The 12,374-nt window shown below is 34.7% G+C and overlaps 1 long non-coding RNA gene across 1 annotated transcript; it reads left to right on the top strand.

Annotated features, from left to right (window-relative positions):
• The first annotated feature begins 3,677 nt into the window (after nucleotides 1–3,677).
• LOC138347214 (uncharacterized) lies at nucleotides 3,678–4,149 on the top strand. Its single transcript, XR_011219972.1, has 2 exons — nucleotides 3,678–3,814; nucleotides 3,920–4,149. It is a non-coding gene; the product is annotated as an uncharacterized lncRNA (long non-coding RNA).
• Nucleotides 4,150–12,374: the final 8,225 nt, after the last annotated feature.

Here is a 12,374-nt window from a genome sequence, read left to right as displayed (position 1 = left end):
TATCTTGTTATTGACTTATATTCACATTTGAGTTGCCATTTTGACTAAATTAAGTATTTATTTTTGAACTATTATGAGTTTACTTTTAAGACTGTTGAGTTATCTTGAATTAAGATTCACTTCTTCTTTCCTAAAAGTCTTCCATTAAGTAAGTTAGTCAGGCCAAGCATTTTCTTAGGTCCACCAATGGTTCTTGAGTGTCAGCCCTGTTGACACCCAATTTCGACCCTCCTCGGTATAAATTAGTTTTCGGGCTTCTTAAATTTCCAAACAATTTAAAATAATTAGTTTTATAAATTTTGCAAAATCATAATAATGATAATAATAATGTATGAACTTTATGCCATTTTCTTATAATTCTTTTTAGATAATATATATATTTACATAATTATGTATATAGTTGGTATATTTTACTATTATTTCTCAAAATATTTTAAATTTTAGTAAGTGTTCTATTTAACTAATTTAGTTTAAATTATAGTTATATTTTGAATTACTATTTTACAATTAAAATAATTATATTACTAAAATAAAGAAGTTCGTTGATTAATTAATACAAATTCGTTTATTTAGGGTTTAGCCAAATTTATTTTCCTAACTCAATTTGGCTATTTATTAAATTAACCCATCTTAAATTTTCAATTCAATTTTGGGCCATTTACAAAATTTCCTTTTTCAAATCCAGACCCACTTTTAATTCCAGCAGCCCATCCCAATTCTCCTGAAAACCGTTCCAGCCCATTTATCTCTGCTACATTTAATCCATTCCCTCCTCCCACTCTTTAAAAGCCAAATTTGGGCGTTTCTTTTCTAATTGACCCAATTCAATTTCCATTCCCTTCAAATTAGTTTCCAGCCTATTTCCCTTAATTTCCGGCTCAAAACCCATTTCCTTCCTAGCCCATTCCCCTATATTTAATTCCCAGCCCAAAACCCAATTCCCTTTCCCCCCTTTAGACCCGACCCGACCCCTTTCTTCATCTTCCCCCAAACGTACGATCGCACAACCCTCCCCTCTATTCTTGTCGTTTTCCCCCGCGTAGCTCCCGTACAACGTGTCCCCCTTCCCTTGTCCCTTTGCGCTCGTACAAGTGGAACAGTAGAACAACTGCAAACCGCCGCACCAACTTGGATTTCGTCCTTGTAGTATGGATTGGAGCCACGCAAGGGCGCAAGGACGAGGGAGACGATCCTATCCGTCCACCTCACCTCCTAATTCGTTGGGAATTTGGGCATCAAAATCGAATATTCCCCCAGCTTTTGAGAGAAGTTTGGATTTCAAAATTCAAACTGGAAGGGGCCTGAAATCATCCTCCAGTCTTTTCCCTCCAAAAACCCTATTTTCCCCCTATAAAACCCCCCGTCTTCTTCAGAAAAGGGGTTGGGAGAAAATTTGGGGAGACTTTTTTTCCACAGAAGAATATATGCTGAGTTCTGTTAGAAAAGGAAGGAAAATTTTCATCCTTCCTTAGAAACTTTGTGTGAGAAGTATTGACAGCATAAATATATACATATAGAACATAAACGTTGGTGTCCGAGTTTAGCGTCAAGTTTAAGTGTTCGCTGCCTCCCCTACTTGTTTGTCCCTGTTTTGCTGCTCCGAAGAAGGTAGTACCTTTTCCCTTGTGACACCCTCTCCTTTATCTCGTTGTGTTGATTCGCTGTTACTTGTGGTTGAGATGATGACTTTGGCGCAGAGAGTAGACATATATTCGTGTTATTTCTGTAACCTAGTCATATGTTAAGTAAAATATCATGGTTCGAATAGTTTCTGTCAATTCCAAGCAGTGGCCCCTTTTTCTCTGTTTTAGACCTTATTGTTTTGTCTATGCTTGTATGATGGGAAGTTCATTGATCAAGAGCAGTTCTGAACTGCCCTTGCTTCTTGTTCTTGGTTTTGTTGTTAATCTTGCTCTATTCTTAAGGTTGGATATAGTTCCCTCATCCTTTAGTCTAACATATTAGATCCTTGCCTCTCTTACTTTGAATAGAATGTTTAGCGACATGTATGTGTTATGTTAGCTGCTGCTAAAATGCTCATGAAATTTTGTGTTATCTTAGTGGTTGTTTAGTGGTTGTTCAATAGGGATGAGTAGTTATTTTCTTCTTTACTAAGTTTCTTGGCCATCCTATTTCACAATGTGAATTCGACTTTCGTTCCTCCTCATTTTCGGCATACTTTCATGGTTTGTTGAGTGTATTTTCATTATAGGTATAAAAAATGTATTTTCATATTCCCTTCATTATTTGAGATCACCAGGCAGTAAAGAAGAATGGGTAATGCTAATGGTTTCATCATATGATTTTCTTTGGGTTAAAAATAGTTTATCTAGTTTTAAATTGTCACTAAAAGCTTGATGGATGATGGCTTTGTTTTATTCCTTTCGAATATTTGATTATCATAGTCCCCTGTTTTCTTTCATATAAGATGTGTATTTTGAGATTTTATATCCCTTTCTTAATTCATATTTCCAAAATAGCTCACATCTTCTATGTTTGTTTTGTTTTAGTCATTTGCTTATGGTGCTAATTCTCCATTTTTGTTTGATCGCATGTGAAATCGTTTTCGAGTCTCCACGGACTTCATTCCCATCTCTTGCACTTCCTCGTTGAGCCGTAAAGGATCAAACCTCAATCCTTGAGTCGTAGACCCCTTCTCGACTGGCGTACAGGTTGAAACACAGAAAAGTTGCTGGAAAATCACATTACAGGTGTTGCAGAAAGTTGTATACCAGCTATATACACAGTGTATACACTGGTATACAGGTTGAAAATGCACAGGAAAGCCGAATCCAAAATCTGGGTTTTTAGAAGTAAAAGTAAACTGCTGAAAAGGAGTTTACAACTTTTGAAAGTTGAAAAACAGGCTGATATACATCATGTATACGCTGATATACATAGACGCTATACTATAAATACGTGTAAAAAATGTGAATTGCAGGTTAACGTACAGGGATGCCGATTTTAATTAAAATACGGGATTAGGAAATGAATACGTGCATAGGGTACAGCCTTTATACAGTGGTATACATTTTTGGGCAGTGATATACATTTGTTAAACAGGTTAATAATGATACAGGTACAAATACCCAGAAACAATGCGGGAAATACAGGGTGAATAGCGAGAAATGCATATTCGAACCAATGTAGGGCTGATAAAAAGAGTCCAAAATGGATTCAATATGCATCGTATACAACAGTATACATCATTTGTATACTTGTTATTTCTTACAGGAAATGGGTCAGGGCCCTTTTTCAGCAAAAAAATTTTAACAGGCCCAAAGGCCATTGTTTGTTTTGTAGGATTTTTTTTAGGAAAAATTAGTAAACTAGTCAAAATAAATAACATATTTAGTAAAAATATTCATACTTTATAAATATTAGCAATAATGTCAAAAATGTCATTATTTTTAAAAATTTATGTGTCTCAATTTTCTTCCTATTTTATCTCTCTTTTTCAATTAATTCTATATATCCTTTTTTTTAAAAAAAATTATTCTCTCTCATATTTATCTTTTCAAATTGTTAATTCTCTCTCCCATTTAATTTTTTTTCTTTCTTATGGTTATGTTTTCTAATTTTCCTCCAACATTTAAGTTGCAAATATTTTTTTGTCATATATTTTGGTTGTTTTTTTAATCCAAAATTGAATCAACAAGAATCCCTTTGATTAAGGTATCCTTAATTTTTATCCTATTTTCAGATTTCTTTTCTAATTTTATTTTTGTTTAAATCTTAAAAAAATGTTGTTTGTATTTTTCAGTTTCCGGTATGATTTACTCTCCAATGGCTGAATCCAAAAGGCTTACTAGAGGTATTCATCTTAATCAACCAATTTCTGGTGATTTTTCATCCTTTAATTTATTTATTACTTAACAAATAGTGTATAATGTATGATCCGCTGCTAAAATGAGGGAAGAGGGTAAGAACATTTACAAGACTCATTGGTGTGCAAAACCTTCCTCAAATTCAGAACACAAATGTAAAATCTTTGTCTACTCGTGAGGATCTTGAAAAAGACGACGAAGATCACGAACAATTTTCTATTAGTTTGTTTTGTATTTATAGTTCTTTTTTAGAATTTGGTATGCTTTTTTAATTTGTATTCAAATCACTATGTATACTATTAATATTTGTATTTATTAAAAATTTCATGTTGTATGGTTTATGAATCTTGTATTTTCCCCTAATTTGTATTCATTCAAATGTATGTCAACTAGTTATGTATTTTATTTATAAGAAGAACAACTTTCTATTAGTTTATTTGTATTCGAATACAAATACAAATAATAGACATATTAGAATGAATACGACTTAGAAAATGAAACAAGATTTTGAAAAGAAAAATAAATACACAGTGAAAAATATATACGAATACAAATGTATTTCTTAAATAGCTACATTTTATTTGACATACATATTGGAATGAATACAAACTAATAAAGGTATGTATGTGAACTGAATTTGATATTTTTTTCTAATTTGTATTTATTCTAAATGTATTTCAACTAGTTATCTATTTTATTTAAGAATGAGTGCACCAAATATTCAATTATTTCTTTTCAATTTTATATTTCATTCACTTTTTCATCATACTAATTTTTTGTATTTTATATATTATTATACAAAATTCTAAATAAAAACTAGAATAAATAGAAATACAAATAAAATACATATTGAAATGAATACATATAGGATTTTTGAAGAAAAAAATAACTATATAGGAAAAAAATATATAAAAATATAAATATATTTCTTAAATGACTATATAGATAAATTCGGCATACCTATTGGAATGAATTCAAACTAATAAAAACTATAATAAATATAAGAATATATTGTGGAATGAATATAATTTTAAAAAGGTAAAAATTCTGGAGAAAAACAAAACAAAATTTAAATTTTATTTGAAAATATAACTGATGAGAAAATTAAGGATGCTTGTCTTTTTTTGAAATATTTTCCCCCTTAATTTTCTCTTTTTTGTTATTAAATAATTATATTCTTTAAATAAAAATAAATAATAAAAACATACATAACAAACTAAAATGACATTTTTACTAAATATTGAAGTTGTTGCTAATGAGTCATCTTAAATGATAAAATATTGACATTTTGAAAAATTTCCCTTTTTTTATTATTAAAAGGGCACAAATTAAAGAATTAGTTTAGGACAGGTAGACCAAAACCCAAATGAATGAATTTGGGCAATCAAGTCCAAGTTCAACTATTTCTCTCTATTATTTATTTGTTTGAATTATTTAATATTTTGGTAGAATTTTAATAATCTCCTAAAGAGTAGTCATTTTTCATTATTTTAAATTTAACTATTTTTGTTTTATTTACTTTATCACCATTTAGTTTTCCTTAAATTAATTCCATCTAAATATTTCCCTTTAGAAGTAAAAAAAAAATGAAATAAACAAATATCAAAATGAATTTTCTCTTTACTTAGCAAAAAATATTATTTTAAAAGTCATTTAGTCAAATCGCCGGTCAACCGCAAGTTAGCGGGCATCCCGAGGGCCTAATACCTTCTCAGGATGTACATTGAACTTCGAACTTTTTCAATTATTTTTTTAATCTGTTTTTAAATCTTTTGCGATTTTTTCTTGATTTTATCAAAAATCAAGTGGCGACTCCGTAATTTGGAAGGTCGATTTTTCTTAAATAATAAGATTAATTGATATTTCGAAACTTAGTCAATTCACACCATTTTTAAACAAATAGTAGCATTTTTTAAAGTAAAACAGAAATGACGACTCCGCTGGGGATTAATTAAGTTTTAACCATAAGATTTGACTGTTTGATTATTTGTTTTGATTGTTAAAATATTATTTGTGATGAATGTGTTTAATTTTTTTATAAACTGTTGCATTTCATGGCATTCTTCTGCCAAACGGCAAATAGTATGCATTAGGAAAACGAAAGTTACGTGGCTTTCCACGGCTTTCTTAAGAAAAACCCAAGAATTCATTTGAAAGTATCAAACAAATAGTTGGAATGCGGTCATCCGATGTTGTTTAGTAGCTTCACCCCGATGTTTGTCCGACTCGGGTAACCGTCAACTTGAAAACTATCCTAGTCAACTAAGATAGAGCGAAACCCAATCCCAAAAATAGCGCATTTGAACTAAGATGACCCAATACCCAAGGCGTGTTGGGCTCATTAAAAGACCACCTTGAGTCCAAAATGGCCCACGACCTAAATGAACGTTCATACTTATGTGTTTAAATTTGAAGGATGTATACGTTATTTGAGAAAATCATTGTCTCATAGAGTAAGAATTAGATTATAGTTTATATAAGAGCTTTAAAAGCTACTGGTCCATCCAAAGACGTTGGCACTCGAAGATTGCAAAAGTGAAAAAAAGAAAGAAGGATCTTTCGTGGAGGCATAGTTTAGGGTCGTACCCCTACGTGGGACTGATTATTTTGTATACCTTTCCCTATTATGTATCCCCATTAAGTTTTATTCATGAAATTTGTATAAATTTGAGTATTGGGGCAATAAAATATTTCAAATGACGTATACATCCCTCAAATCGCTAGGCCCACCCTTGGCACAAAAGGGTCACATATCTGTTTCAACGCGCAATATTTGTTTATGTGATATAACTGCTTATGTGAATATGTTGCTTTATCTGGAGATACTCTGGCTCACACTTCTTCAAAATTGTTTTAAAGCCCTAGGCACAAATATCAAGTCACTATCAAAAGTGCGTCCAAATACTCTTCGAATCTTTAGTTTCCCCCCCAAAAAAAGAGGTTGAACTTCATTTTTCTTTAGTACTACTCTCATATCAGAAAAAGATTCATCATTTCAAATCAAAAGAATTTTGAGAAATTTTATCTTTTTCGACTCTTACAAGGAAATTAGAGTTACATCTCCATTAAAAATCAAAGTACGGTAATGAAAAATACCGTCAACTTTGTCTCGACTCAAGTCGACATTTTTTTATTCACTAGCCCAAAGTCAAGTAGACAAATTCCTGTCTATTTAACCATTTCTCTATATTGGTTTCTCTATATTTGTGAGCCAATTTATCTCCGAATAAAGCAACTCTTATGTGTTTACACCTATATGTGATATCTTGTATTATTTACCACCTCCAAGCACTAACACATTTGTCTTTTGAGTTTTTTTTATTTGTCAGGTATTTAAAACTGATTTGTGTTGATAAGTCGGTTGATCATCCGTATTTCACAAGGTCTAAGGACCCTAAAGATTCCTTCCCCGATCAAATTTGCAAAAAGAAAAGACAATAATGGGGGATAACAATGATGAGATTGACATGAATGATGTTGTCGTGGCTCAACCCGCCGCCGCTGATAAAAATGAACTGATTATGCAGTTGATGCAACAGATTGACGAAATGAGGTTCGAAATGCAAAGAATGCAAAATTTGTCTAATCCAATTTCATCCTTCAACCCTCAAAGAGATGGAAGACCTTCACTCCACTTTTCTCTCCCAAGCACGGAACAGGTTCTGAACCTTCTCTCTAACCCCACCCAAAATCCTCCAACCATTTACTTAACTACCCCCGATCCCCGTCACGCCACCACATCGTGTCAAGCACCACATCATCCTCAAAATACTAACCTTCAAATCCTCCATCTCCCTCAAAATCAAAATACGAACAATGCTCAAACCTTCCCCCATCTTCAAAACCAAAATACCGATCCTCAAACTTTCCCCCAAAATTATCAAGCCACTTAGAATACCCAGAATCCCTCCATTGTTCCACCCATACCTCAAAAGACTACTTTCCAAATCCCAACTTCAAATGAACCTTATCCCAACTGTTCCGAGCTTGATCACTATAAGGAACATGAGAGAGAGTGGAGGTCAAAAGAAGATGTAGTCAAGGTGAATATGAAAGAAGAGATTAGGAAAGCCATGGAGGAGTTGCACTATAGTTCTGAAGTCGATGGATTGAGCTATAAGGATTTATGCATCCATCCGAATCTCAACCTCCCAGAAGGGTTCAAAGTGCCAAAGTTTGTCACTTTTAACGGAACAGGAAATCCTCTAGCACATCTGAAAGTTTATTGTGATCAACTCGTGGGAGTTGGCAAAAATGAAGCATTATTGATGCGTCTATTAGTCGAAGTCTAAGTGGAGAAGATCTGGAGTGGCTTACATCACAAGAGCTGAAACGATGGAAAAGTTGGAATGCACTCGCAAAGGATTTCACGGAAAGATTTGGACTTAACATAGAAGATGCCCCAGATCGCTACTACTTGGAGAAGATCAAACAGAAGTCTACAAAAAATTATCGAGAGTACGCTCTTCGTTGGAGAAAAGAGGCCGCAAGAGTTCAACCTCCCATGTTCGAACGTGAAATCACTGAAATATTCGTTCGTACTCAGGAGCCTGAGTACTATGAAAGAATGTTGTGTATGATGGGACAAATATTTGTCGAGATTGTCAAAGTGGGAGAAGCTTTGGAAGATGGTTTTAGGACTGGAAAGCTCACCAAATTTACCTCATTGCGATCTAATGGAAAATCCACTAGAATTAGTGATATGGATAAATCAAAAGGAAAAGTGGAGGAGGTAAGTATGGTCACGGCTACCTGTATGAGGCCAGCTTCTCAAAGAGAATATCAAAACCATAATGCCAACCAAAAAAAATTTCCTCACCCAAAATTTAGGAAGGCTAAAGTATTTACACCATTAAGGGAATCTCAAACTCAACTTTATGAAAGGTTGAAAGCAATGGGTATGCTCTATCCTATGGAAGGAAGACCAGCCAATCCTTTGCGAAAATTTTACAGAGCTGACCACAGATGTGCTTATCATTCAGGAGCCGTTGGACATGACACAGAGAATTGTTCAACTTTGAAGCACAAGATACAAAATATGATCAATAACAACTTGATCAATATTGAGGAAACCACCTGAATGGATGACATATTGGATGCTCAAGAGTGAGTACAAGACATTTATGAACTGAGTCATTTGAAGATGTTCATCATCAAAGGTCGAGAAGAAGAATGCCCAACATTAGCCAAATGTTGCATATGAAGTTTTGTTACCTTTATTTTGAAATGTATTTAACCCCTTTCCCCCCATTTTATCGCACATCTCTTGTTTGAACTACGTTCGACCTGATTTCTCAAGAATGAGATACGTAGGCGGCCTATGTCGGCCTCGTTCGTTTCTTTATCAAAACTTCCTATTTTGGTTAATCCTTGAGAGGAGAACTACGTTTGACCTAATTCCTGCTCCAATGGGATACGTAGGCGCCACAATGGCTCGGTCATATACCCAGTAAGATTTCCATTTCTCTTCATAATGGAAACTGGGACAGAATTTTTGAGAGGATATTAAAAATTCATTTGAAGTTGGACTTCTTTAACAAGTCAAAACAAAAGACCAAAATTCTACGGAGTTAGCCTTGGATGGATCTCAAAAATTATGATAATCTAGTTTGCAACTGGGACAGAATTTTTGAGATAATCTCAAAAATTCCACAAATGTCATGTGTTACTTATTGAAGTAAACTGGGAATTTTTTTTTTGAGGAGGAGCCTCAAAATTCCAGATTGAGCAACCTCAGAGTTAACAGAGTAAGTTATGAGAGTTCATCCATATTGTAAACCGGGACAAAGTTTAGAGGAGGGTCCTCAAAAATTCCATCATATATGTCATATAAAGGACGGGCGAGCGTATAAGCCAACTGCAAGAAAGAGCATGGAGACAAGACCAACACAATTCAGTCTTTCAAACTAATAATTTTTCTTTGAATGCAGGAACATTGAAGTCACAAAATGGTTATATAAGGCTATCAAGAATGACAAAAAAACGTCACTTGTACCCGTGGACTCATCAATAAAACCTAGAAAATCTTCCATCTAATTTTATCTATATTTCTTTATATTACCTCAAGTGATTTATAAACAAGTTTCTTTTTATCTTGCAAGAATATTATCGAGCCATTCACCTCGTTACAGTTGGAATATAATCGAGCCATCCACCTCATTACAGTTGGAATATTATCGAGCATCTATATCGTTACAGTTGGAATATTATCGAGCCATCCACCTCGTTACAGTTGGAATATTATCGAGCCTCCACCTCGTTACAGTTGAAACATTATCGAGCATCCACCTCATTACAGTTAGAATATTATCGAGCCATCCACCTCGTTACAGTTGGAACATTAACGATCATCCACCTTGTTATAGCTGGAATATTATCGAGCCATCCACCTCGTTACAGTTGGAATATTATCCAGCCATCTACCTCGTTATAGTTGGACTATTATTGTGCAATCCACCTTGTTACAGTTGAAATATTTATCGAGCATCCACCTCGTAACAGCTGGAATATTATCGAGCTATCCACCTCGTTATAGTTGGACTATTATCGAGCCATCTACCTCGTTACAGTTGGAATATTATTGAGCATCCACCTCGTTACAATTGGAATATTATCGAGCGTCCACCTCGTTACAGTTAGAATATTATCGAGCCATCCACCTCGTTACAGTTGGAATATTATTGAGCCATCCACCTCGTTACAGATGGAACATTATCGAGCATCCCCCTCGTTACAACTAGAATATTATCGAGTCATCCACCTCGTTACAATTGGAATATTATCGAGCATGCACCTCATTACAGTTGGAATATTATCGAGTGTCCACCTTGTTACAGTTGGAATATTATCAAGCCATCAACCTCGTTATAGTTGGACTATTATCGATCCATCCACCTCGTCACAGTTGGAATATTATCGAGCCATCCACCTCGTTACAGTTGGAATATTATCGAGTCATCCACCTCGTTACAGTTGGACTATTATCGAGCTATCCACCTCGTTACAGTTGGAATATTATCGAGCATCCACCTCGTTACAGATGGACTATTATCGATCCATCCAGCTCGTTACAGTTGGAATATTATCTAGCTATCCACCTCGTTACAATTGGAATATTATCGAGTCATCCACCTCGTTACAGTTGGACTATTATCAAGTCATCCACCTCATTACAGATGGAATATTATCGAGTCATCCACCTCGTTACAGATGGAATAAAATCATGCATCGTGGAAAATCATGCATTGCGAGAAATCATGCATCACGAGTCAATAATTATGCTCCACGAGAAGATTTCATGCCTCGTCAATTTATGTATCACGAGAAGATTTCATACCTCGCTGAAATTTATGCATCGCGAGAAGACTTCATACCTCGCTGGAATTTATGCATCACGAGAAGAATCCATGCCTCGTTGAAAATCATGCATCGCGGAAATCATGCATCGCGGAAAATCATGCATCGCGAGTCAGTAATTATGCTCCACGAGAAGATTTCATACCTCGTCAAATTTATACATCGCGAGAAGATTTCATGCCTCGCTGAAATTTAGACATCGCGAGAAGACTTCATACTTCACTAAAATTTATGCATCACGAGAAGAATCCATACCTCATTGAAATTTGTGCATCGCAAGAAGATTTCATGCCTCGCCGAAAGTTATACATTGCGAGAAGATTACATACCTCACAGAATTTACGTATCGCGGGAAGATGTTCAGGCCCCGCAAGAAGGCATGCACGGATAAAGAAAGGGAAATCGTGTATTCCAAGAGGAATATTTATCCATCGGCCTCAACTGCATTCTTTTATTTTTGATAAAAGTAAACATCAAGAAGAGCATCTAAGATGACGTCAAGAGAAATACCGGCATCACATCAAATTTTATTTATTTTATCATCAAATGAAGAGTACATTGAAGATTATACTGCAAACACCACACATAAGCTTTATTGCTGTATGTTAGACCCGATCGAGTCGACGTCGAATATGGATGAGAACAATGAAGTGTCGACATGGTAAAAAGACACTGTTTCCCATTAGTTGTATTTTTAAGCTGATGAGTTTTATCTTAGTCTTTGTCGAGAGTATCCAAAAGGATGAATTCTCCAAAAACCACAGGTGCAAACGACATAAAAAAGGATGCAACACAACGTGAAACTTTTTCTTGGCAGCGAATTGGGACACAGTCCAAAGAGGAATGTCAAACTCTTAGAACGCGAGCAGAGGAGCGACTTCCACCACAATCAAACCACACCCCTATATTAAGGCATGTGGGTTTTTCTTTAGGTCTGTCAGTTTCAGTCTCGCATCCGGAAATTTCGGTATATGTCGGAAGCAAGTTTTCAATCTAAGTGACAATGCGCCAAGAGCTTTAAAAATTATGTCCGTGTAAGCTCTTAATTATGGGTGTGAAGCGCGCCACATTCATGGCTAAGAGGTTAGAAGCCTCCTTTTCATACTCGTTTAATTTGTCACTTGTCCAAAACCGAAGGTTATCTAGCATAATAGTTTTTCTTTTCATTCGATCGAGTCGAACTACACACAG

This window comes from Solanum lycopersicum, chromosome 3, assembly GCF_036512215.1.
Source record: "Solanum lycopersicum chromosome 3, SLM_r2.1".
Lineage (NCBI taxonomy): Eukaryota > Viridiplantae > Streptophyta > Magnoliopsida > Solanales > Solanaceae > Solanum > Solanum lycopersicum.
Note: the sequence above shows the minus strand (reverse complement) of the source record. Positions and strands in the feature narration are given on the sequence as shown.